General features: G+C 45.5%; 1 pseudogene; it reads left to right on the top strand.

Moving 5' to 3' along the window:
- The first annotated feature begins 21,818 nt into the window (after positions 1-21,818).
- LOC135981070 (olfactory receptor 5J3-like) lies at positions 21,819-22,739 on the top strand (annotated as a pseudogene).
- The last annotated feature ends 4,963 nt before the right edge of the window (positions 22,740-27,702 follow it).

The raw sequence follows: 27,702 nt of genomic DNA, 5'->3' as shown, positions 1-27,702 counted from the left end.
ACAACCTCCGGTACCATTCTTGTCTTGGCACCCAGCCGTAGTATAATGGCCCTACCATCAATCAAATCCTAACCCCCCCCCCTTGATTCCTTAAGCCCAATCTCTTGACCCGTTAGTCCCTCCCACCTGTCACCGGAAGTCCCGCCCATTGGAGGTATTACTTCCGGGGTCAAGGTGGCCACATGACCAGATGCAAGGTGTGTCATCTGACCACTCTAAGAACTGCTCCCACCACCCTCTACCAATCAGGATGGGTTTTGTCCTGAAAGGACCGCCCCAAGAGGAGATTTGACCATTCAGGGTGCCTTCTGGGGTGGGGTGACCTGTCTGGAAGTGGGCCATGTGACCGCTCTAAGAACTCCTCCCACCACCCTCTACGAATCAGGATGGGTTTCGTCCTGAAAGGACCATCCCGAGAGGAGATTTGACCAATCAGGCCGAATTCTAGGGCAGGGTGACCCTTCTGGAAGTGGGCCGTATGACCCCACTAAGAACTCCTCCCAAGGTTCTCTACCAATCAGAGTGCAGCACCATTACCCCATCAGTCCCAGTGCTGGACAGAGGAGGCCATCTCTTACCAACGACACGTGTTTTAGAAATTGTGGAAAGGCTGCTGAGAGGAAAGTTGGACTCCTTCACCACCCCCGTGAAAACTTCGGACTTTGTTTTAGCCCCGAGTCTCTTTGACCATCTGCAGAGAAAGTGCTACATCAGGAACAGTTCCGAGGAGGAGGAGGGAGCGACCGAGGGGAACCCTTTGGCCCGGCCGTTGATGGATACATCGGAACCCGAACCCCAAACCAAAACCAAAGTGCTTGTGAGACACCCCGATGAGCATGGTGGCCTCTCTTTGTCCACCCCCTTAGAGGTGGAATGCGATCACGGCTTGCGGGAGTCACCGGTGGACAAGGTGAACGGAAAAGACAGCGCTCAGGTAAATGAATGATTAAGAAGAGACTTTCGAGGTCTTGCGGCCAACAGAGATCTTTTGGAACGTCTCATTGCCCATGACGGAAGAGGGTATGTTCAGTTCTGCCATGGCATTCAGAAACACACCCCATCGGTTAGGTCCATGTCTGCTAGGAACAGAGCACGTCTGGGTGACGGCCCTGCCTAAGTCGAGCATGTTAGAACCATTAGCCACAGAGCCTTTGTACACAAAAGCCCCTTTATCATTCAACGAAGAGAGATTTGTATCCTGGCCCAACTTATTTAGCAATACTAATGCCTTTTTCTTATAACGCTTATTCACGTTCTCCAACTTCTCCTGAGCAACAGAGTCTGAGGTCTTTGGTGTTTCTGGGGGTTTGGCAGTTACACTCTGTTCCTGTTCTGGTAGAAACAGACCTATTTTCCCTGATCCGCATCGCTCTGCTTCACGTACATTCGGTACCTTTGAAGCACGGCACTGTAAAGTTGAGCCTTTTCGTATTCGGCTCAGTCAGTTCTTAGAAGAACAGACTTCATTTCAGCATCCAATAAGCGAGTTGCGGTCATTCTCCTATTTTCCTCTGCCAGAGGGGGAGCCCTTAATTGCGCCGACTGGCGGCTGGGCACCAGGTACGTTTTTTCTGCATACTCCATTATCGATTAGTTATCAGAGGGATAGCAAAACTTAACAGAGGGCTGATAAACCCCCCAGACTGCTTCACCAGATGCTTCTTTCTTTGAAGTGAAGCCCTTTTATTACGTAAAGTTTTTAGAAGCATGCGTCTCTTTTTCAGCACACGCACTTGATTCTGTGTTAAAGGTACGTTTCCTTTGAAGGTAATGAGCGCTGTTTCTGAGATGGCCACTACTAGATCGTCAGAGGCCTAACACAGTAGAGCCCTCCTTTGCTGCGGGGACGATTTGCTATGTCATTTTAGCAGGCCCAGGTTTCTCTTCACACAGCTAGACATGTTTTCGGTCAGCAACCCCGGCTGTTAAAAAGGGGCCTGCCAATAATTCATCTCTTTATATACCCGGCTGTTGTTCTTTTCAAAGTATAAACCGCCGGCCAGTCTGGAGGGAAAAGAGCAGTTCTTAGTCTATAAGCTTCTGGTGTGGAAGCATTGAAATCCACCACCGGGTAGCCATAAGGTCTTTTGGTAGCATCCTCAAAAGCTTCTAGAAAGAATTGAGCTTTGCCGGGGTACATTTGCCAAGCGAGCATAGCGATTTGTAATTTATCCCTGGGGTTTTTGAACAGAACCAGGTACTTTGTGTTTAGTTTAATCATGTGACTCTTTTTTCCCTGACAAACTCCAGCATCGCAGAAGTTTTCAATCATTCATTTTTTATTCACACCCCCTAGAGCGCATACTCTGGGTTTGTGAATGTATGTGGTTCTGCGCACATTCGGAGCCCCTAGAGTGCGTGCTCTGGGTTTGTGAATGTGGGTGGTTCTGCGCACATTCAGAGCCCCTAGAGTGTGTGCTCTGGGTTTGTGAATGTGTGTGGTTCTGCGCACATTCAGAGCCCCTAGAGTGTGTGCTCTGGGTTTGTGAATGTATGTGGTCTGCGCACATTCAGAGCCCCTAGAGTGCGTGCTCTGGGTTTGTGAATGTATGTGGTTCTGCGCACATTCAGAGCCCCTAGAGCGCATGCTCTGGGTTTGTGAATGTGTGTGGTTCTGCGCACATTCAGAGCCACTAGGGTGCGTGCTCTGGGTTTGTGAATGTGGGCGTTTTCACTCTCAGTTTCCTCAGGGTTTGGTGTGGCGGTGGCCAATAAGGAACTGGTGTTGTGATTGTGTTGTTGCAATACCTCGGGGAGGACAAAAAAAAACATTTTACAAAACTGAACTTTACCATCTTTCTCACCCACATCTATGTATTTACTTAAAATACAAAATCTCACAGAACAACCAAACCAATAAGCAAAATGTATTTACTGGGCTTCATCCATCCATCAATCACTGATGCTGATGAATTTTCCCTTGCAGCTCTCTCTTTCCTTTTTCTTTTGAACTTGTTTTTCCTCTGGTGTAAGGATCTCTCATGTTTTGACCGTACTGCGGGGCAAACAACATTATTATAAAACTCATGAAACCGTCTTGTAAACTTAAAAAATAAAATATTCATTAAGGTGTTTTTCTATTTAAAAAGTCACAGCTTTAAAACAAATAATCCATTTCAGGCTGTACAACAAACACAGGTTTTGTGTTTATTTCTACCACTTAAAAAACAAAACAAAACAAAACAAACAAGCCACAAAAAAACCAAAACTATTTTTTTTAAAAATACATCTCATTTTGCAGAATAAAAAACTAAACTGCTTTTAAAATCCATTTAAAAACATATTTTGCACAGTAAAAAACCTTGTTAGTTTGAAACAAACCAAGTGCTTTTTAATAACCTACACCTATGCCTTGCACAGACCCCTCTCACACACAAACCAGCAGCTTTAGAAAACACACCAAACCAAGTATGCAGCCATATACTTTTCAATAACCCCCGCATGCATTTAAAAGGCCCATGCTTGTTCTGTCCCCCAGCCATGTGTGCTTGGGCCTTTGGGTTAGTTAGTATTATTCCCCCAATTGCCTCAAACCCATTTTAAAAACACATCACATTATGCACAGTAAAAAAAACCTTCTAGTTTGAAACAAACCAAGTACTTTTAAAAAACTTACACCTATGCCTTGCACAGACCCCTCTCACACACAAACCAGCAGCTTTCTAAACACACCAAACCAAGTTTACAGACATATACTTTTCAATAACCCCCCTCCCCGCATGCATTTAAAAGCCAATTGCTAGGGTTATCCTATATAACAAATAAAAAAAGAGGACCCTCCACGGGGCTTTTCCCTAAGGCAGTGTTTATGGACAGCATAAACAGAAACGCGTACAATAGTTTGCATGACTTTTTTATGCTCACGGGGAAGCACTGGCTCAGTTAATTCTATGCCAAGCCTCCTCCTAAACTACTCATAGCCGTCATCCTCAGAGTCCTCTTCAACCATTTGTATCGGCGTTGAGCAAAGACAAGGTGGGCCCGGTTCATCTTCGCTGCTTGATGCAACGCTGTTCCAGGGCCTCCAGGACCTCTAGAAAGGCATCGTCGAGCTGTTGAGAGATTTTCAGAAAAGATTCAGTGTAAGCACCCCACTGCTTGTTTTTAGATTTACACAACCCCCAGTTCCTAACCCATTACACATCCTCCTCGACCGTCGCTTCTTAATCATTCATTTACCTGTGAGACGTCTTTTCTGTTCACCTTGTCCGCCGGTGATTCCCCAAGCCGTGATCGTATTCCACCTCTAAGGAGGTGGACAAAGAGAGACCTCGGGGCTAAAACAAAGTCCAAAGTTCTCCCGGGGGTTGTGAAGGAGTCCACGTTTCCACTCATCAGCCTTTCCACGATTTCTAAAATACATGTCCTTGGTAAGAGATGGCCTTCTCTGTCTGGCACTGGGACTTACGGGGTAATTGTGCTGCACTTTGATTGGCAGAGGGCCTTGGGAGGAGTTCTTAGTGGGGTCATATGGCCCACTTCCGGACGGGTCGCCCTGCCTCGGAAATCACCCTGATTGGTCAAATCTCCTCTCGGGATGGTCCTTTCGGGATGAAACCCATCCTGATTGGTAGAGAGTGGTGGGAGGAGTTCTTAGAGGGGTCACACGGCCACTTCCAGAGAGGTCACCCCACCCCAGAAGGCACCCTGATTGGTCAAATCTCCCCTCAGGGCTGTCCTTTTGGGATGAAACCCATCCTGATTGGTAGAGAGTGGTGGGAGCAGCTCTTAGAGGGGTCACATGACACACCTTGCTTCTGGTCATGTGGCCTCCTTGACCCCAGAAGTAACACCCCCATGGGGCAAGACTTCCAGTGACAGGTGGGAGGGACTACGGGTCAAGGCGTGGGGCTTAAGGAGTCAAGGGGTGGTGGTTGGGGTTTGATTGGCGGTAGGGCCCTTATAGTACTGATGGGTGTCCGAGTCAAGAATGGTGGAGTAGGTCCAGGGACGGAGGTTGATTAAAGGAACCCCTACATTTTCTAATGGTTAAGAGTGGTGCTAGAATCTAGGTCCAGGGACACACCAGGATCAAAACTGAGATCAGAGTGTATCAACAATTTTTTTTTTAAGCAACTAACAAAATCATCCAAAGCCCAAGATTTGGTGGTGATGGGGGACTTCAACTATCCGGATATATGTTGGGAAAATAACACAGTGGGGCACAGACTATCCAACAAATTCTTGGACTGCATTGCAGACAACTTTTTATTTCAGAAGGTTGAAAAAGCTACTGGGGGGAAGCTGTTCTAGACTTGATTTTAACAAATGAGGAGGAACTCATTGAGAATTTGAAAGTAGAAGGCAGCCTGGGTGAAAGTGATCATGAAATCATAGAGTTTGCAATTCTAAGGAAGGCTAGAAGGGAGAACAGCAAAATAGAGACAATGGATTTCAGGAAGGCAGATTTTGGTAAGCTCAGAGAGCTGATAGGTAAGGGGTCCCATGGGAATCAAGACTGAGGGGAAAAACAACTGAGGAGAGTTGGCAGTTTTTCAAAGGGACACTATTAAGGGCCCAAAAGTAAGCTATTCCGCTGGTTAGGAAAGATAGAAAATGTGGCAAAAGACCACCTTGGCTTAACCACGAGATCTTGCATGATCTAAAAAATAAAAAGGAGTCATATGAAAAATGGAAACTAGGACAGATTACAAAGGATGAATATAGGCAAACAACACAGGAATGCAGGGGCAAGATTAGAAAGGCAAAGGCACAAAATTAGCTCAAACTAGCTACAGGAATAAAGGGAAACAAGAAGACTTTTTATCGATACATTAAAAACAAGAGGAAGACCAAAGACAGGGTAGGCCCACTGCTCAGTGAAGAGGGAGAAACAGTAACAGGAAACTTGGAAATGGGAGAGATGCTAAATGACTTCTTTGTTTCGGTCTTCACCGAGAAGTCTGAAGGAATGCCTAACATAGTGAAGGCTAATGGGAAGGGGGTAGGTTTAGCAGATAAAATAAAAAAAGAACAAGTTAAAAATCACTTAGAAAAGTTAGATGCCTGCAAGTCAGCAGTGCCTGATGAAATGCATCCTAGAATACTCAAGGAGCTAATAGAGGAGGTATCTGAGCCTCTAGCTATTATCTTTGGAAAATCATGGGAGACGGGAGAGATTCCAGAAGACTGGAAGAGAGCAAATATAGTGCCCATCTATAAAAAGGGAAATAAAAACAACCCAGGAAACTACAGACCAGTTAGTTTAACTTATGTGCCAGGGAAGATAATGGAGCAAGTAATTAAGGAAATCATCTGCAAACACTTGGAAGGTGGTAAGGTGATAGCGAATAGCCAGCATGGATTTGTAAAGAACAAATCGTGTCAAACCAATCTGATAGCTTTCTTTGATAGGATAACGAGCCTTGTGGATAAGGGTGAAGCTGTGGATGTGGTATACCTAGACTTTAGTAAGGCATTTGATACAGTCTCGCATGATATTGTTATGGATAAACTAGGCAAATACAATTTAGATGGGGCTACTATAAGGTGGGTGCATAACTGGCTGGATAACCGTACTCAGAGAGTTGTTATTAATGGTTCCCAATCCTGCTGGAAAGGCAAAACGAGTGGAGTACCGCAGGGGTCTGTTTTGGGACCGGCTCCGCTCAATATCTTCATCAACGACTTAGATATTGGCATAGAACGTACGGTTATTTAGTTTGCGGATGATACCAAACTGGGAGGGATTGCAACTGCTTTGGAGTACAGGGTCATAATTCAAAATGATCTGAACAAATTGGAGAAATGGTCTGAGTTAAACAGGATGAAGTTTAACAAAGACAAATGCAAAGTGCTCCACTTAAGAAGAAAATATCAGTTTCACACATACAGAATGGGAAGAGACTGTCTAGGAAGGAGTACGGCAGAAAGGGTTCTAGGGGTTATAGTGGACCACAAGCTAAATATGAGTCAATAGTGTGATGCTGTTGCAAAAAAAGCAAACATGATTCTGGGATGTATTAACAGGTGTGTTGTGAGCAAGACACGAGAAGTCATTCTTCCGCTCTACTCTGCTCTGGTTAGGCCTCTGCTGGAGTATTGTGTCCAGTTCTGGGCACCACATTTTAAAAAAGATGTGGAGAAATTGGAAAGGGTCCAGAGAAGAGCAACAAGAATGATTAAAGGTCTTGAGAACATGACCTATGAAGGAAGGCTGAAAGAATTGGGTTTGTTTAGTTTGGAAAAGAGAAGACTGAGAGGGGACATGATAGCAGTTTTCAGGTATTTAAAAGGGTGTCATAAGGAGCAGGGAGAAAACTTGTTCACCTTAGCCTCTAAGGATAGAACAAGAAGCAATGGGTTTAAACTGCAGCAAGCGAGGTCTAGGTTGGACATTAGGAAAAAGTTCCTAACTGTCAGGGTGGTTAAACACTGGAATAAATTGCTGGCAGGGACTGGACTCGATGACCTCTCGAGGTCCCTTCCAGTCCTAGAATCTATGAATCTATGAATAAACAAAGCAGAAAGAGAACCAGAGCCACTGTCCAAGTCCAGGCCATTACCCCCTGCTGTGAATCTCACAATTGTTGGCTCACAGGAAATCGGCAAAGCTTTTCATCCAACTTCATCTGCGAGGATTTCCAATCTAACACTCATTTGGGCAAGGGACAAATGGAAGACAGATTTCAAAACACACTATGGACATTTTAATTGTCTGATATGCCATTGGAGCTAACTAAGAGTCCCCTGACCTTGCAACCCTTCATCAGTGATGTATTTGGGGACAGTGTCATCTATTGAGGTGACATACTCCTCTTTTTGGAAAACCCAGAGCAGTACACACACCTCATCCGAACTTGGAGATGTTTCGGCAGTGTGGTCTCAACACAGAATTGGAAAAGCGTACCTCCAGCCAACTCTCCACAGAGTTTTTGGGGTACATCCTCTCCCCAGAAGGTGTTACGATTGATGCAAATAAGGTGGAAGCCATTCATAAATGGGACAAAGTTTGAAGTCCTCAAGAAGAGCAGCGCTTCCTAGACTTCACCAGCTTTACTGCTGCGTCGGCCCAGGGTTCTCAGAGCCAGTAACCCCCACGAGAGCTCTCCTCCACAAAATGGCCGCATTCGTTTGGTCATCCAAGTTCCATCAAGCCCGCAAACAGCCCAGAATTGCCTTCACCACTGCATCTATTCTGACGCACAGCATTCATCGTGAAAGTAGACACATCTACTTTGAGTACCAGGGCCTGCTTTATTTGGTGTTGCCAGACGTGGGCCGTAATTCAGACTTAGCTTGACTTTCCCTCTGTGCACGAGTACCTTCGGCTGAGAGGACAGATCAGCTCCAAATTTCCAAAGGCCAATGACACCTTTGTTTTGCTAACTCTAGATTTCCCACTGATTTCATGCCACACTACTAATGGCCTCTCCGAACTTTCCAGCTATTGACCTGGGTCAACAAATCCATTACATTCAAGAAGAACGAAGGGAGCCCCTCGAGGACACTAGGAAGGAGTCAGATATTATACAGACTGCTGATGACAAGAGGGAAGCCATTTGCTGAAGGGAGGTACCAAGTCCCTGGCACTGACCCAATCCCTATGCCCCGTCTGTTGGAGCAGTTCCTGACCCATCCCCCTTGGCTGACCTTCTGATCCCATCCTCCTCCCCTGGCTCTAGGGAGCAAACTCTGGGTCCCTTCCCTCACTCTGGCACAATCCGTGCCCAGAGGGACCGAGCCCCTCACAGACAATGGGACTGTCCTCCCTCCTCCTGCTTGTGGGGGAGTCTACTACCCCCATTTTACAGACAGGGAATGAAGGTGATGAAGTGACCTCTCCAAAGTCAGACCTGGAAATGTGGAGGAGATCTGGGAACTGGAGTGGGTTTTACAGGAGTGCCCTCCCCACAGAGGCAGCTTCACTTTCTGCCCTTCGTTCTCTCCTCCCCTCGTGGCCCGTCTTCGATGGGGATCTCTGAACTGGAAATGAGCAGGGGCTTCCTCCCCCTCTGTCTTCCAATGTCTGGGATCTGTCCACAGCAATGCAGGCTGCAGCTGGCCAGCTTGGGGAGCCATCGCCTCATCCTGTGAAATCGAGAAGCGCTGGCTCTCAGTGATGCTTAGACGGAAAACCACGCACCCCACACAGAGGTTGGAACCAGCCATTCCCAGGTTGTTCTGAGGAGCCATGATTTCTCCAGGAGCTGGGTAAAGGGCACAGTGAGCAGTCTGTCAGAGGTAGGGGAGGATCATGTAAGGGGAGGGTCTAAGAGAGGAGGAGCGTCAGCTAGGCTCTGTATTTGAGCTTGGCAGGGATCAAGAGAAGGGACAGGGGCTATTAGAGGGCAATGCAAGGTGCAAGGGGTGTCGGAGATGGGGGCAAGGCCTGTCAAGTTCAGCTACTTTAGATCAGTTGTGCCAGAGAATCACCGGTGGAGGTGACTGAAAGCTCTGAACTGGGGCTGGCCAAAAGCATCCTCCTCAGATGGGAAATCCCAATAATCTGCAGAAGCTCAGCCTCTGAGGTGAACATTGTGGCCCAAACCTCTCTCTGCTCTGTACCTCGCAGGATTCCAGCCGGCTGTTCCAATCCAGGAGGAAAACTCTGCCACTGAAATCTCACAGCCCCTGTGCAGTGAAGTGCCACTTAAACCCGCTGTGATGCACAGAGCTTGCCCTGGCTGTCCGCACAGGACTGAATTTCACCCCTTCGGAGTGTAAGGAAATAATTGGCTGAAGGCCTTTTTCTTTTTGGATGGCTGTCTAGTGGGAAAAAACGATGGGGATTTTGAACCTGTTTCACTCCCATGACTGGTGCTTCAATGATGCAGAGAAATGCTGATGCATTGGTTAATTTCCCCAACTTTTAATCTACTTTTTTCTTCTCTTTTAACAGGTATTCGAAGGGCACCCAATGCTTCATATGGGCATTCTTGGGTGGGCAGATTGCATCAGACCTGCACCCGAATAAATAATAGTGAATGAAATATGCAGACACTAAAGTTCTGCAGCCAAATTCTCAGAAACCTTCCTCTTGAATGTAGGATCAGGATTTTGTTTCTAATTGATTTTTTTTAAAAGTGCTAAGCAGCTACTACACTGTAATAAGAGGAAACAGAAGCAAAAACTGAAAGGATGTTACTTAAACCAATGAACAGATGCAGAGAGTGGAAGCACGGCAAAGCACACAAATGAATACTATGAGTCAATAACCTGAAAGCAAATAGGGAAGAAAACCTCATGTGGGTCATTGTGGCTCTTGGGACAAAAATCAGGTTCCTGGTACGTAGCCTGGCTGAGATCATCCCTTTTCCCGGGATCCCAGAAATGGGATTCAAACGTCATTCTCTGTATGGTGTTGTCCTTATTTTATTCCTAGGAAAAGGATCCCCGAAGGAGGTGTAAGGATCCTGGACTCTAATGTCTGCAAGAAGCTTCAGCCACCTTCACAGGTAGAAGTCACTGTCTTTCCTACAATGCCACTAGTGCTCTTTCTGCTCTCCAGATCTGCTCCCTCCAGCAGGACAGAGACACTGCTTAACTCCCCGAGTCCTAATTTCCTGCCATTCTAGGGTTTGAGGGGTTTGCATTGCCCCCACCCCCACCATCAGAGACTTTTCCTATGGGAATCTCCCTAGAGCAGGGGAGAAATCTGTTCTTCCATTAGAACCAGACTGCTCAGTAAATCCACCCACACTGACCTCATCTCAGCTGCTTTGTTTATCCGAGATTAGTGGTATCTTTGGAAAACCCTTAGAGTGCCGGGGTGTGAGGTGGAGCAGGGGAGACGGGAGCTCCAGGAGATTCTCCTGAAGAACACCACCCTGTCTTTCTCTGGTCAGGTTAAAGTTCGCATTCCATTAGGAGGTGAAGACCAGATGGGAGCTGCTGGATTGACCTTGATATACCATGTCCTTGAGTGGATGAAGGACCTACATCTCAGGGATGGCCAGCAGCAGATGTAACACATGTGTCCAGGAATAGGCTAAACAACCTACACTGATAGGTAAGTACATTCATGGCCACATGTAAACATCACAGGAAATGGTGGGGATTGAACCAGGGTCCTTCAGCACAAGCCCCTCTCACTCAGTGTCAACCAATCCAGCTCCAGCCATTGGACCGCGCCCCCTTCTAGAGCTGCTAAACCCAGGAGCCCTGATTCTCAGACCCGGGCCACACATCACAAGGCCAAACCTCCTCCCATTATGGGCACTGTAGAAGGGACCATTGGCAAAAAAACCCTCTTCATTCCCCCTATCAGAGACTGCAGCCACGGGTGACAAGTGAATGAGCTGAGATCTCCCCTGTGGGAATCCGAGGGGCTGCGCATTTGGGTTTCACAGGGAAGGCCTCTGGCAGCCATTGACAGAGTGTTCCTGTGAGGAGATTTTTCCATCTCTAACAAAGGGTTTCTGTTCCCCCAGATCTCAGCCGCTCAGCAGAATGCGGGAGAGCCGAGTGCTGATGGGCTAGAGGGATCCCAGGAGTCGCTGTGCAGCCGGTGCAGTGTCTGCAGTCACCATGGGCCAAACCCTGCGCTCCAGACAACCCCGGCTGTTCCCCTGGATTGCGAAGGGGACTTTGGCTTGGGGAATCGGTGGCTGGTGCCTGTGTCCACAACTGGGATGTTGTCATGAGGCTACTCAATGGTCCATGAAGCGCCATGCGAGCAAGGGGAGAATGGACATTAGAGAGCGAGGCTGGGACCTCTGTGGAGCTGCTGCAGTCGAGCATCCACAGCCAGAAGAGAGACGACGGGAAAGGTGCTTAGATGGCTGCCACAGCCGCAGCAGCTGTCTCATCAAGCTCTGCTCACGCGCTAGCCAAGAGAGGCAGGACAAAGAGCCACCCAGTGACAGCCTGGGTTGCAATTCGCAATACGCGGTTTTTTCAGTGGATTATGCTGTCCTGACTGTCTATTTCCTGTAATGTGCACATCCAGCCTCCCTGGCTGACCTCAATGGGAGTTAGGTTCTCCGTGCCCCCAGGACAGGGCTGGCCTTACCATGAGGTGCACTGAGGTGGCCGCCTCAGGTGACAGACTGTGGGGGGGCACCACTAGGACCCAGAGTGTAGAAAATGTTGTCTGCTGCTGGTGCATATGTATTCTCCCTGCTCCAGATGCACAGAGATGGTGGCGTGCTGGGCTGGAGGAAGGGGCCATCCCTCCCATCTCTCCCCAGGGAGCAGAGCCTCCTCTGCCTGCAAATCCTGCAGCCCGCCCGCTGTCGGAGCATGCCATGCAAGCCGGCCCCGGCTGCACCGCACGGACAGCACAGCTCAGCCCCAGCAGGGGGCTACAAGGGAAAGGAGCCATTACTGGGTCAATGTACCTATCTGTATCGAGTCACACGCAAAGGCCTTCGCTGGCTTTCTAAAGGGCAGGAGAGTAATTCACTGGGAGCGTGGTTCTTACCATACACGTCCTCCCTTCCTACAGTCTGCGATCTGCAGCCAGCGTCTTGATTGGCAGCGGCGCCCCCAAATCTTGGCGCCCTAGGTTGCACTGTGCAGGCAGTCAGGAGAAAAGGTGAAAGGAGAATAACGGAAAGTAACAGGAGTTGCAGGGACAGAAAGGAGGAGGAGCCTCTTATGCACCTCTCTAGCACCTGCAGGAGCCTGGACTGATTAACATCAGCTTGTCAGGGAGCTTCCTGTCTCCTGCTGCTTCCCTGAACCCACTTGAGGAGAACAGGTGGTCAACTGAAATAGTAGGAGCCAGTTAGGCCCTTAGGAGGCTGATTTCTTCCCTCACTCAGACCCTGCTACCAGCCTGCTTATTTGTCCCCTTCAATTGAGTGTTGAGAGCCACTCTAGCTGGCACAGAACAGCAGTCATGAGTGAAAGACGAAAACGCCCCCCTGGGGCAGCATTCAGAAAAAGAAAGAAAGCAAAGGAAGCTTTTCTACCTAAGCAGGAAGGAGCTCTCCTGAGATACAGAGACACACATGTTCACGGTGAGCCTTCCGGCCCCAGTGAGGATGGGAGTGGTGAGGAGATGCCTGATCTTCCAGTTAGTCAGAGTGCAGGTGACCTGGCAGCTACTGCAGCATCCATATCTCCATCTCAAATGGGTGTAACCATGCACATTCCTGAAGAAAAGTGTAGATCAGAGAAGAGTGTGGTGGAGGCGGAAGAAACAGCTGCTGCTGAGTTTAGTTCCTTAAATCTAGATGATCCAGGACTGTGGACCCACTTGAGCAGTAGCCTGAGGGACTTCCTTGTACTGCATGGGCCACAGCAAGTAAAAAATTTCATGTCCTCCAAAGAGAATGAAAATAGAAGTTTCCATCCAACACATTCCTGATGTGAAATCCCCAATGGTGACAAAGTGGAGAGCCCATGGCGTATGTACTCAATAACCCAGAATGTTGCATACTGTTTTTGTTGCAAACTCTTCCAATGACACAGGAGAGGCTGGTCGGCCTTGCAACCATCTCAATGGAGCATGAGCTGGCCCAGACTGTGAACCTTCTGCAGGAAGCAGTTCATACCTTTGCAACCAAGAAGGCGCAGAAAGCACCACTTTGATTATTCAAACAGATAAAAATCCCAGTGTTTACTATGCAGACAAGAAAAGTGACATTTGCTGGTCAGGCATTTGAAAGTTTGTTACTTAAAATTTTTGAACAAGGCATTTTAAGTTGTTAGTTCTCCTTTATTGGGGTAGGTAGCAGAGCAGCACCATGAGAGGAGTAGAACAGGAAGAAGGCAGAATCGAGACCTTTCAAAGTTTTGGCCCAAGCTAGGGGTTATGGGGGCGTCATTTGAGCTCCCCGCCTCAGTGCCAAAATGTTGTGGACCAGCCCTGCCATGGGATCAGTGCTCAGTGTGCTCACGCAGCAACCTAGCATGCAATAGTGGAATATGATAGATGCAATGGTCCAAATAGTTACAAACCCGTCCTCCCTCTTTTCTCTGCGGTTTTCACGTTTGCAATTAAAGGAAGCCAGATATCCAGCTACTGGAGAGCCCCCTTGTTCCAGTCAGTCTGAAGATCAGAGCTAGCATGCACACAAACCATTATAGGGAAAAGATGGATTTTTAACTCAAAAGCCATACCCAGTTCAGCCACGTTTTCACAATTTCCCAGATGAGGCAGTGTAAGAAATGGCCGTGGTTTTGCCTGGATTTAACTCACTGTGCAATGACACATCACATTACCCAGTGTTGGATAACTAAGGGCCTATTAGACTGCAAAACGCCCAGCAAATTAAATTGGAGGTGATCTTGTAATAATAAAGTGTTTATATTAACTATTAAGCCAACCTCTGCCCACGTCCAGGTATGCTTTGTGTTTGAACCCTAGGTAAAAGCCAGTGCATTCAGGCCACCCTGGGAGTTGCTGCAGCTAATCTGGGCTTTTCAAAGGAATTTTGGAAAGTTCGATGTACTGATCCATTGCCGTCACATACTCCTCAGTAGCATGACAATTGCCCACCTCACAACCTTGCATGTATTTAGCCTCACTGAGGCCCAATGGGATAAAGCAAGTTGTGAAGATAACTCAGAAAGTCTTTGACAGAACAAGTACTTGAATCTGGGTCTACCAAATCTAGGATTAACCCCTCAGCCATGGGAACATCCTTATGCCTGACTCCCTTACCCTCCTCTGTATATCCCCGTCCTAGTTTAGGTTTCTTCCACTGCAGTTTCCTGTGCCTCCCATACGTTATTCATTGTCTTTAGACTTTGAAGACCTAAAAGACATCTGTGCCAGCTTTAGATGAGTAGAAACACAGATCTACACATGAGTAGAAACACAATCCACAACAAAAAAGAAAAAAGCAAATGCAGTGGCCAACTCAGCCAACACAAAACACATCTGGACACAAACGTAACCTCACCTGGTCTCCTGCAAAACATGTACATCTCTTGTAATCAGGACTGGTGGAGCTAGATCCTGAGATGGTATTAACTGGACTAGATTGAGGATCTGTAAATCAAGCACTTTAATACTTTGAGTGTCTATTTTGTTTTAAGTCTTTAACAAATAAAAAAAATATATGCTGAACAATATACACCTCTACCCTGATATAACACTGTCCTCGGGAGCCAAAAAATCTTACCGCGTTATAGGTGAAACCGTGTCCTTCCCTGTCCCCTTTTCCTCAAGAACTGTGGTCTGCACTCTCTGGGCTAAGTGTGTCTACTTTTTGATCAGAGGCACCGTTTCCCAGCAATTTTCCCTCCCCTAGAAAAACAATAAAGAGAGAGTTACTATAGTCATTAGCATCTCACCAAAGATCACTGCTCACAGAGTGAAATATGGAGACCTCGCTCACGTCTGTGCAGAAGAAAGCTTGGGAGGCCATTCAGAGATAGATGGTCTGAACGTTCAAGGTGAGCAGTTCCTTTTTATAAAACAGACACATAAAATTATACCTCAGTTAAATGTGACCTCAGGGGGCATTTTTCAAAAAGAAGCAGGAATGGTTAGACAATGGGAACATCCCATCTTTGAGTCACATATGACAAAAAAAGTTTGTCAAACCAATATGTTTCCAAGAAACATTTCAGTTTAGACTGACTGGCTTTTTTCAACAGAAAATAGTGTAGTCAACAATTTTTCAACCAGTTCTTCACATTAACTTTCCAATTAGATTTCTCCTTTCTCGCCCCCGCTGCCCTGTATCACAGGCTGTAGGTGCTCTTCCTAATTTGAAACACGTACATCAAAGCTGAAGATCTGAAAGACAAGTCCTAAGTTAGAGAATTGTCTTTTGTAACTGTAAAAGTAACCTACAAGTTTCAACCAAAGACCTGCTGGAGGCATCAGCCCATCCACACATCATCCCAAATCAAGCCTGGGAAAGAAGATGTGCTTGACCACATTCCCAGAATGGTAACATAGCCAAAGGATTGTGGACCAAAGTAGAAATGAGTGTGAAAGATGGTGACTCTCTCTCCCCAAAAGATGCCCTGTCCCTAGCTCCCAATTTGAATCAAAATATTTCCAGAGTAAAAGTTCTTCTTCAGAAGATACCAAGAGGAACTGCCCTCTTTCAAAACAGCTTGCATCTTCTATTCTCAAGGACAGCAAGGTGCATATGACCTTTGAAAGAGAATTGCTCTCTGTGCTGACGTGGACCACTAGCTTCTGTGAGGGCAGCTTGACTTTACTGCTGTTGGTAAGTAATGGCAGGTGGTGGTCAGATTGAGAGAGGACCTCTTTGCTTAAAGGCAGCTTTAGCCTTATTCCTGTCGACAATTACGAGAGCTGGTGGCGATTTTGAAAGATTGCAATTCTCTGAAGAAGAACGATTCACCATTTTCCAAACTTTCGGGAAATGTTCCCCTTACCTATGGAGTTTTTACACACATACCCATAAATTCTTATGTATCAACCATTTTAGCAGAAAACTTCAGCTTTTTCTCAAAAAAAAAAAATAAAGCCTGAAGTCTTGACATTTTTATTTCTCTTCTCTGGACTTTTTCAGTTCTAATATATCCCAGGACTGCACAAAGTATTCAGGGACTGAGGATGGAATGTATTTATATATAGGGAACATAATAGTTTCTTTCTTATTATTTATCCCTTTCCTAATGGTTCCTAACATTAAATTAGCTTTTTGAACCACCACTTCACCTAGTTTTCAGAGAACTGTCCACAATGACTCCTAAGATCTCTTTCTTGACTGGTAACAGCTAATTTAGACCCATCATTTTGTATGTCTAGTTAGGATTATGTTTTCTAATGTGCATTACTTTGCATTATCAACACTGAATTTCATCTGTCATTTCCTTGGGTGATCGCCCAGTTTCGTGAGATCCCTCTGTCACTCTTTGCAGTTGGGTTTGGACTTAAGTATCTTGAGTAGTTTTGTATCATCTGCAAGCTTTGAAACCTCACTGTTTACCCCTTTTCCCAGATAATTATGTTTAATGAACATAAACATAATGAATATGTTTAATATAGTTCTTTATGGAACCCCGTTGTTATGGAGATTCCACAACCTCCCTAGGCAATTTATTCCAGTGCCTAACCTCCCTGACAATTAGGAATTTTTTCCTCATGTCCAACCTAAACCTCCCTTGCTGCAATTTAAGCCCATTGCTTCTTGTCCTATCATCAGAGTTAAGGAGAATAATTCTTCTCCCTCCTCCTTGTAACAACCTGTTAGGTATTTGAAAACTGTTATGTCCCCTCTCAGTCGTCTCTTTTCCAGACTAAACAAACCTAATTCTTTCAATCTTCCCTCATAAGTCATGTTTTCTAGACCTTTAATCATTTTTGTTGCTCTTCTCAGGACTCTCTCCAATTTGTCCCCATGTTTCCTGAAATGTGGCGCCCAGAACTGGACACGATACTGCAGTTGTGGCCTTATCAGAGCTGTGTAGAGTGGAAGAATTACTTCTCTTGTCTTGCTCACAACACTCCTGCTAATGGTAGATTGTCTGTCACTTGAAGTCATTCCAAGTGGATATCTAGCTAAAAGATGTGTGAGAGCTAGAAAAGATAATAACTATAGGCTCGATACATAAATTATTGGGCAAGGTTTTGTTATGCAGGAGGTCAGACTAGATGATCACATTGACCTCTTCTGGCCTTAAACTGTATGAAAAATCAGTTTGACCCAATCAGGGGCAGTAAATTGTAAGGCACTATTAGGCACTAATTGGAAGGGTAGGGTGATTGCTTGGCATCTACACGAACAAACTGTGCTTTTTCCATAGTTTAACACATCTGGATTTCTTTTAAGCCTAACTTTGACGCTGAATTCACTGAGTGCTCCCGATGAAAAGAAAGCCTGAGCCATTCCTTTCCAGTTACACTGCTCCCGCCTGTATCATATTCCTGTGTCATGGCGAATGACCTAGAGAGATGAAGGACCTGGCAGTGTGTACCACTAGGAGGCGTAAGAAACTGGGACTGGAGACAAGGGGCCAGAAATCTCCTAGAGCAAGGCTAGCATAGATTGAAGGCACAGTTACCAATTCTCATGGTATTTGGTGCGTCTCTTAAAGCCTCAGCTCCTTCAGTCATGTGATCAGTTAAGAATCTAAGAAAAGCTTTAAAACGTGACTGTCTCCAGGGCCCAGAAACATTGTTCCATTGCAATTTGCTGACTGAGTGAAATTGGAACATTTCGTCAAGAAGGGCCAAATTCACTGCAGCACCACGGAATGGAGGAAACTCTGCCTACATCAGAATCCTGCCTGGTTTCCGCTAGTTCACCTGCCCAGCTCCTTTGCAACCTGCCCAGTGGCCTGCTAGCAACCTCAGAGCTTCCAGAGTCCATGGCTTTGGAGCAGATACGCATGCAGATTGCCCTGGGGGCTGGGGACATCCAAAATTGTCAATGTCCATGACTCCAGGGATCCATTCCCTTTTCCAGAGACTTTTCAAAACCTGTGGGTTTGTTCCTAAACCAAATTCTGAAATATAAAAATCTTGTAGAAAACAGAATTACACTTCCCTTCCCCTTCGCTAAACCCGTTGTGTATTATTTTTAAAAGATCTCAAGGTTTTAAGCCAATTGCATGATTTTTGGAAGCCTGATAATAGTTTTCAAATGCTTGGGATTAGCAACACTGCCAGGGGACCGATTTCTGGGTCTTTTTTCTTATATAGACTCCAATTACCTCCCACCCCCATCCCGATTTTTCACATTTACTGTCTGGTCACCCTAACCTGGAAGGATTTAAAGTATGAGTGCTTTCTAACTTACCCTCAGTGAGCAGACAATATAAAGTCTCTAGCTCAAACTCAAACCCATGCCAGGTATATTTCATTGGAGAAAATTTGTGATAATGTACATGAATCCGGAAACGCCCTTGTGACGGGTTGGATCACAGAAACCCCCTTGGGAGCTGCCACCCGATGTGCAAAGACTACCCCTGCTTCTGTTTTCCCTGCCAGCTCAGGACTCCAGCACCCTGTCTTGCTGAGCCAGACACTCCTGTCTGGCTCCAGACACAGATCCAGGGTCTGAATCACTTGTCCCAAAGCTGCAGGTTTACCTGAAAACAGCTCACAGTAGTGTGCTTGTCTTTAGCACTCAGATGCCCAACTCCCAATGGGGTCTAAACCCAGAGAAATCCGTTTTACCCTGTATAAAGTTTATGCAGGGCAAACTCATAAATTGTTCTCCCTCTATAACACTGATAGAGAGATATGCACAGTTGTTTGCTCCCCCAGGTATTAATACATACTCTGAGGGAATTACTAAATAGAAAGTGATTTTATTAAATACAGACAGTAGGATTTAAGTGGTTCAAAGTAGTAACAGACAGAACAAAGTAAGTCACCAAGCAAAATAAAATAAAATGAGCAAATCTATGCTTAATCAAACTGAATACAGATAATTTCCTCACCAGTTCCAGAGTGCTCCGTTTTACAGGCTAATCTCCTTTTAGCCTGGGTCCAGCAATCACTCACACCCCCTGTAGTTACTGTCCTTTGTTTCAGTCTCCTTCAAGTATCCTGGGGGGGGGCGGCGTGGAGAGGCTCCTTCTTTAGCCAGCTGAAGACCAAATGGAGGGGTCTCCCACAGGTTTAAATAGACTCTCTCTTGTGGGTGGAGACCCCCCTCCTCCCTCCTATGCAAAGTCCAGTTCCAAGATGGAGTTTTGGAGTCACCTGGGCAAGTCACATGCCTCTGCATGACTCAGTCTTTGCAGGCCGACGCTATTGTCCACATGGCATCTTGCATGTCTCCAGGAAGACTTCTCATGTGGATTGGAGCATTCCAAGATGCATTGTTCCCTAAGTGTCTCCTGATCAGGTACTTAACCTGGCGAATTCCTTCCTAAAGAAGCTGACCCAATGCCTCACAAAGCTTACTTAGAAATCAAGCAAGCATACAGCCCATATTCTTAACCTCGAGTAGAAAATGATATATATGTACAAATAGGATGAATAGATATAGTAGACCATAACCCTTACGGAGATATGTTACATGGCACAGGCAGCACAAAACATATTCCAGTTATGTCATACATACATTTATAAGCACCCCCTCCCCATAAAGCCTTATGGGGTACACTGTCACACCCTCCCCCTGAACTTACTGCCAGAGACTTGGACACTGTCCATGGCGGAGGCAGTACCTGTAAAATTTCTTTTTGTTTCTGTAAAAAGCAACAGAGGGTCCTGTGGCACCTTTGAGACTAACAGAAGTATTGGGAGCATAAGCTCCCAATACTTCTGTTAGTCTCAAAGGTGCCACAGGACCCTCTGTTGCTTTTTACAGATTCAGACTAACACGGCTACCCCTCTGATACTTTTTGTTTCTGGTCACACTTCCTTTTAGTACCTTGAAACCATATGATGTCACTCCTAGGGGTTCTAGCCCGTTTTGGGGTTCCTAGGCCCCAGATGCTTGCAAATAGGTTGGGATGTAGTATTGCTAACAGAATGCAGGCAGCAATACCCATTAAAGTGGAGGTGTCTTGGCATTTAGCCATCAATGCCATGAGGCGGTGTGCCTCAGTTTCCCCTTCTAGACAGCAGCATGGGCCTGTTATGCTTTTGCTGCTTTTTACAGGTATGGGCTGTAAAGTAACATGCTGGTGGGGCTGTCCTGTCACCATCCCCAGCATGTATAACAGCTTATTCCACAAATCAAATATGTTCCACATCTTTAAAGGGTTTACCACTAGTGTGAATTCTTTTGTTTTATCCCATAGGTGAATTAGCAAAAGACACAAGGTTAACAGCAAATGTACAGTGGACAGGCTTCGTTCACTCAATTTGACTTGTTTAGCATCTATTGCATTTTCCCAGTTCTCTGTGCCCTCTGGTAGACCCTCTGATGCAGATTCCTCTGCCTCTTTGGGGAAGACTTCTAGTTCGAGCATGTGCTTGGGTCTTTGGCCAGGAAAGGGTGTACTACTACAACCATACTTGTCCTCGGCCCCTCCCTCTGGAGTTTCTCTGGGCTGGGCCCCACTCCCTTGTGAAGTTCCTCCCATGAAGAGATTCCCCCCCCCCCGCCCGTCTTGGAGAGAGAGTTTTATCTCTTGCAAGTGTAGCAAGAACAGCAGCTTTCCCTGGGGTGCTCTGGACCCCTTTGGGCACCCCACTTTCTGTTTCCAATGGGTCAGCTGGATAGACCAAATGGAGGGGTCTCCCACAGGTTTAAATAGAATCTCTCTTGTGGGTGGAGACCCCCCTCCTCCCTCCTATGCAAAGTCCAGTTCCAAGATGGAGTTTTGGAGTCACCTGGGCAAGTCACATGCCCCTGCATGACTCAGTCTTTGCAGGCCGACGCTATTGTCCACATGGCATCTTGCATGTCTCCAGGAAGACTTCTCATGTGGCTTGGAGCATTCCAAGATGCGTTGTTCCCCAAGTGTCTCTTGATCAGGTACTTAACCTGACGAATTCCTTCCTAAAGAAGCTGACCAAATGCCTCACAAAGCTTACTTAGAAATCAAGCAAGCATACAGCCCATATTCTTAACCTCGAGTAGAAAATGATATACATGTACAAATAGGATGAATAGATATAGTAGACCATAACCTTTACGGAGATATGTTACATGGCACAGGCAGCACAAAACATATTCCAGTTATGTCATACATACATTTATAAGCACCCCCTCCCCATAAAGCCTTATGGGGTACACTGTCACAGCCCTATCGGGAACTGGATGCCTAATTCCAGTCAATTTTATGGAGTCTTGGATGTCTAAATCTCCTAGACAGCCTTGAAAATCTCAGCCCTGTTAAAAAGGGAGTGTAAATTTAAAGGTCCATCCCAGCTCTTCCCAGACATCACGGCAGCTGGTTTCCTGTAAGATATTCACTACCCACATTCAGGCCCGGTGGTGTCATTCAGATTTAATTCATGCCATGAAATTTCCTTCTTCCATGCTGCTCACTCTTGTTATCCCGGCAGGTCTGGTTTCATGCACCCCGTATAAATGGCTGAGGGCAATGACAGCATGGTGACCCAGTTCATCCTCCTGGGGCTGACGGATCGTCAGGAGTTGCAGATACCCCTCTTCGCGGCGTTCCTGGTGATCTATGTTCTTACGCTGGTGGGGAATCTTGGGATGATTGTGTTGATCAGGGTTGATCCCCGACTCCACACCCCCATGTACTTCTTCCTCAGTAACCTGTCCGTTGTTGACCTCTGCTACTCCTCAGTCTTCGCTCCAAGGATGCTGGTGAATTCCTTAGTGGGGAGTAAAAGCATTTCTTACTCTGCCTGTATTGCTCAACACTTCTCTTTTGTTGTGTTTGTGAGCACAGAAGGGTTCCTGCTGGCCATGATGGCGTGTGACAGCTATGTAACCATCTGTAACCCTCTGCTCTACACCGCTGTTATGTCTAAGAGAGTCTGTATTCATCTAGTGGCCAGCTCATATGTAGGGGGGCTCATGAACTCACTGACCCACACATGTGGCTTGCTGAGGTTGTCATTCTGTGGACCCAACATCATCAATCATTACTTTAGTGACACTAACACATTACTGAAGCTCGTTTGCTCTGATAACCACATCAGTGAGATTTTGCTTGTAGCGTTCTCTGGGGTTATTGCCATGTCCACCGTCCTGATTGTCATAATCTCTTATCTGTACATCCTCTTCTCTATCCTGAGGATCTGCTCCACCAAGGGCAGGCGCAAAGCCTTCTCCACCTGTGCCTCTCATCTGACAGCTGTCACCAACATGGACCTATGAGCTTAAGCCACATACTACTCACTGGAACAGGAGAAAATCTCTGCTGTGTTTTATACCCTGGTGGTCCCCATGTTGAACCCCCTGATCTACAGCCTGAGGAACAAGGAGGTTAAGGATGCTCTTAAGAGGGTGAAAGACTGGAAAAACATTCCCAGCTAATTTGTTCACCATGACCATTCCAGTCAATTGAGAAGAACAATTGGAAGAAGGATCGTAGTATGGGCTATGTGTTACTGCCTTGATTTGTGTATCACAAATGTCGTACAAGAATTAAATGAAACTCAAAGAACTGATGTAGCATGTGGAAATTATGTTTTACAATTGCTTGAGAGGAACAATGTTACCTAATGTCCTGTCATTATGTGGCTGTTGGAATATAGACACCTTTCCTTGTTTCTTGACCATTAATCTATTTGAAATGGTGCCCTGCAAGGTTATCTGAGATTAAAAATAAAATAAACTTGGTTCTAGGTTTAATTTCTTAATATGTTACTTTAATTAATGCTCAGTATGTGACTCGCATTATGAGAATTCAACACTTTTGCTCTTTTTAGTGTCTGGGACTCATATGGGCTGCCACAATTGATCTCTATCTCCTTTAGAACAGCCCTTAACGTAGTTGAAGACTGTTATCAGGTCCCTCCTCAGTCGTCTTGTCTCAAAACAAAACATGCCCATTTTTAAAAAAACTTCCCTAATCAATCAGGTTTTGTAAACCCTGTTTGTCATGTTTGTGGTTCCCCTCTGGACTCTCTCCTATTCGCCCACATCTTTTCTAAAGTGTGGCTCCCAAACCTAGACACAGAACTTCAACTGAGGCCTCACCAGTGCCAAGCAGAGCCAAACAAGCACCGCCCTGGTCTGACATACAACATACCTGGTAATCCCCCCTAGATAGCCTGTTTCACAACTGCACCTCATTGTTGGCTCCTAGTCAACTTGTGATCCATTTGAACTCCCAGATCCATCTCAGCAGCACTTCTCCCTAGCCAGTTATTCCCCACATTGTATTATGCATTTGATTTTCCCTTCTAGAGTGAAGTACTTTGCATTTGTCTTTATATTGATCACATCTGTATTCATACTAGTGCTCCATACATCTACTCTTAACAGTGTTATTGTATATACTTAGGCTGGGAAGGAATAATTTTTTCTCAATAAATGTTGGTAAATATTGATTTCACCATATGCACACAAACCAATGAAAAAAATGTTGCCATCAATAATAATTGAAATTTATAGATAGGCAAAGTAAGAAAAATTGCAGCTTCAGAATGTATTCGAGTTTGATTTAAGGATATTTATTTTATCTATTTTGACAAGTGATGTTGACCATTTGTGTTTTAACAGTTATAAAGCTTTTTGAATCTCAGTGTCGACTGTCATTAAAAAAAATGTCTGACCTCCCAATGTCTGATCCCCATAATTTCCCGCAATTGTAAAGGTTTAAACATTTAAAATAAAAAAGGCTTAAAAAGAAACATCGATATCATCAATTAAAATGATAAAAAAAAATAAAAATCAAATTCTGACAAGGCTCTATATACTTGTTATATAGCTTTATTCTCAATCATCTTGTTGTCACCTTGTGCTGGTCCCCATCTGTTTGTCATCTGTATCGTTGTCTCTTATTTTAAGCTTACATTACAAGCTCCTTTGGCCAGAGGTTGGGTTTTTTTGTTTTGTTTTGTTAGATGTTGGTACAGCACCTAACAGAATGGGGTTGGGATTAAGCCCAATACTAATGAATTAATGAAGTAGTATCAATAATAATGCTCATGTAATGTTACTCCCACCAATGCCATATATTTCAGAGTGGTAGTCGTGTTAGTCTGTTTCAGCGAAGACAACGCGGAGTCCTGTGGCACCTTAAAGACTAACAAATGTATCTGGGCATAAACTATCATGATACATTTGTTAGTCTTTAAGGTGCCACAGGACTCCTCATTGTCAATGCCATATAGTGATTTTATAGGTTTACTTACAGCAACACTAGACATTTATCATAGATTTTAAGGGCTAGAAAGGACCATGAGATCATTTAGTCCGACTGTATAACTCAGGTCACAGTCCTATACAGTTATCCTCGGTATTAAGCCCATTAACTGGCATTTTATTAAGTGTATCTTCCGGAGAGCCATCGGGTCTTGATTTCACAGCCGCTCTAGCTGGATAAACTGTCACTTCCCATGGTCGTTCATTCCAGCCGTTAACCACCCTCCCTGTTGAAAATGTGAGCCTCATGACTAATCTGAATTGGACTAGTTTTACTTTGAGTATCACGATATAGTGTTCATTAGAACTGGGGGGCGAGGGGAGTTGGACCAAAATCCTTTTTTTCTGAGCAACGCAGATTTGGGTTAACTGAAATATTTTATGAATCTGTGTCAAATGAGCTGGATTGTTTTGCTTTGATCTAAAACCTCAGAAAAATCGAAAAGGTCTAAATATTTTAAGTTTCCCATTTAAAAGACTTTTTGTTTCAAAATTTACTTCAATTTTATTAAAAAATATCACAATTGCAAAAACTGCAACTGATCAAACAAAACATTTAATTCAACTTGTCAGTCAGCCAAAAAATTGAAATTTTTGAAAAAAAAAAATGTTGGGTCAACCAGAAACTAAAGTATTTCATTTATGTTTCAGACTAGCCAGCAAACCAAGAACTCAGTTATTCACAGAGTTCTTTTGATCATACACTTTTTTTTCCTCATCATTGCTATATACTGATTAGCCCTATTCTCACCACTGACACAATTCTATTGCTTTAGGGCTGGTCGACACGGAAACTGACACTACAGCTATTTAATGTAACTCCCTATATGGCCTTTGGGCTTGTCTTCACTACCGCCCGGATCGGCGGGTAGAAATCGATCTCTCGGGGATCGATTTATCGCCTCTCGTCGGGACGTGACAATCGATCCCCGAATTGACGCACGTACTCCACCAGCCCAGGCAGGAGTAAGCGCCGTCGACGGGGAAGCCGCCGTCCTCACAGCGGGGTAAGTCAGATCAGATACGTTGAATTCAGCGACACTATCCCCGAAGCTGAATTTGTGTATCTGAAATCGATCGCCCCCCCGTAGTGCAGCCGTAGCCAAATAAGAATGCCATTTTCTGGTTTAGTTTAATCCAGTTAATTAAGAGTGTCCATACGTGGATAGCTCTTTCTACCCCATGGAAATGCCTTACACTTAAACTCTGCTAGGTAGACTTGAGCCAAGGGATAATAGAGTTTAGCCCATTGTGATTAATGGTGAGAGGACATAAATCCACTGAAGCACACTCAGACGCAACTTCCTCCGGGATTCAAGAGTGGACCCTCAACCCAACCCCATTCACGGGGGTTCTTTTTATCTTGCATTAATAAAGTTTCAATGAAAAATATTAGAGCACAATATTGGATCAATCATAGAATCATAGGACTGGAAGGGACTTTGAGAGGTCAGAAGTCCAGTCCCTTGCATTCATGGCAGGACAAAGCACCATCTAGAACATCCCTGACAGGTGTTTGTCTAACCTGCTCTTAAAAATCTCCAATGATGGAGATTCCGCAACCTCCCTAACCAATTTATTCCGGTGGTTAACCACCAGGACAGTTAGGAAATTTTTCCTAATGTCCAACCTAAACCTCCCTTGCTGCAATTGAAGCCCAGTGCTTTCTACACTAGAAGATACTGATTAGTAAAAAATGACATATTGGAATATTGGAATGAAGCATTGGAATAACAGAGACTTGGTGGGATAACTCACATGACTGGAGTACTGTCATGGATGGATATAAACTGTTCAGGAAGGACTGACAGGGCAGAAAAGGTGGGGGACTTGAATTGTATGTAAGAGAGGAGTATGACTGCGCAGAGCTCTGGTATGAGACTGCAGAAAAACCTGAGAGTCTCTGGATTAAGTTTAGAAGTGTGAGCAACAAGGGTGATGTTGTGGTGGGAGTCTGCTATAGACCACCAGACCAGGGGGACGAAGTGGACCAGGCTTTCTTCCGGCAACTAGCAGAAGTTACTAGATCGCAGGCCCTGGTTCTCATGGGAGACTTTAATCACCCTGATATCTGCTGGGAGAGCAATACAGCGGTGCACAGACAATCCAGGAAGTTTTTGGAAAGTGTAGGGGACAATTTCCTGGTGCAAGTGCTGGAGGAACCAACTAGGGGCAGAGCTCTTCTTGACCTGCTGCTCACAAACCGGGAAGAATTAGTAGGGGAAGCAGAAGTGGATGGGAACCTGGGAGGCAGTGACCATGAGATGGTCGAGTTCAGGATCCTTACACAAGGAAGAAACGAGGGTGATGCTGCAGCTGGGAACAGTGAAGATCCTGCCAATGTCCCTAAAGGACAGGATGTGACCTCAGATTATATCAGGAGGACCAGTTTGGAGAAGATATCAGTGAAAACTGTGGAGAGGGGGATGTGCCTGGCCAGAGACTGGAAATCCAGGTGGTTACTGCAACTCTCTAACCCTTCCCTCCCATTGTTTTCTAGATAAACTGTACTTTCAACACTGAGGATTTTGTAGGTTATGGCCAAATAATTTACTGTCCTGGCTAATATGCTGTGCATTGCTGTGTGTAAAGCAACAGAGGGTCCTGTGTGCATGTCTGTGGGGTAGTGCAGACACCACAACATTTGCATGGCCTCCTCTACCTTCCCCTCCCCTCCACCAGCCTCTGCTGGGCACAATCCAAAGTGGATACAGAGCACTGGGGGGAAAGGTTTCTAAAAAGCCAACTTTGCTGTTTATCCAAGAATTCAGAGTATGGGCTATACGGCTCATGCTGAATCCCATGGTCTTTAGTAAGTTCACAAATAGAAATCAGTGCCCCTCTGTCCATTTCTCCGCAGGCAGGCAGGTGGGGATGGAGGGGTTCAAACCTTGGATCAATGCTGTCCATCCTAGCTCAGGCTTTGCTTGGTTTCTTTCAATTGCCCCCAGTCCTGGTAGCTTATTCTGGGAAGTTTCTCAGGCAGCATGATTCTCAATGGCCTTTCAGGAGAACTGGGAGTGCAAACCTGCTAGGACTTCCATAATAGCCAGGTCCCTACCAAATCCAGGGCTCACTTTGTCTAATTTCAAAGCCAGAGGGTTTTAAATTAGTCAATGTCGCCATT

This window comes from Chrysemys picta, chromosome 2, assembly GCF_011386835.1.
Source record: "Chrysemys picta bellii isolate R12L10 chromosome 2, ASM1138683v2, whole genome shotgun sequence".
NCBI lineage: Eukaryota > Metazoa > Chordata > Testudines > Emydidae > Chrysemys > Chrysemys picta.
This window is presented reverse-complemented; position numbering and strand designations above follow the sequence as displayed.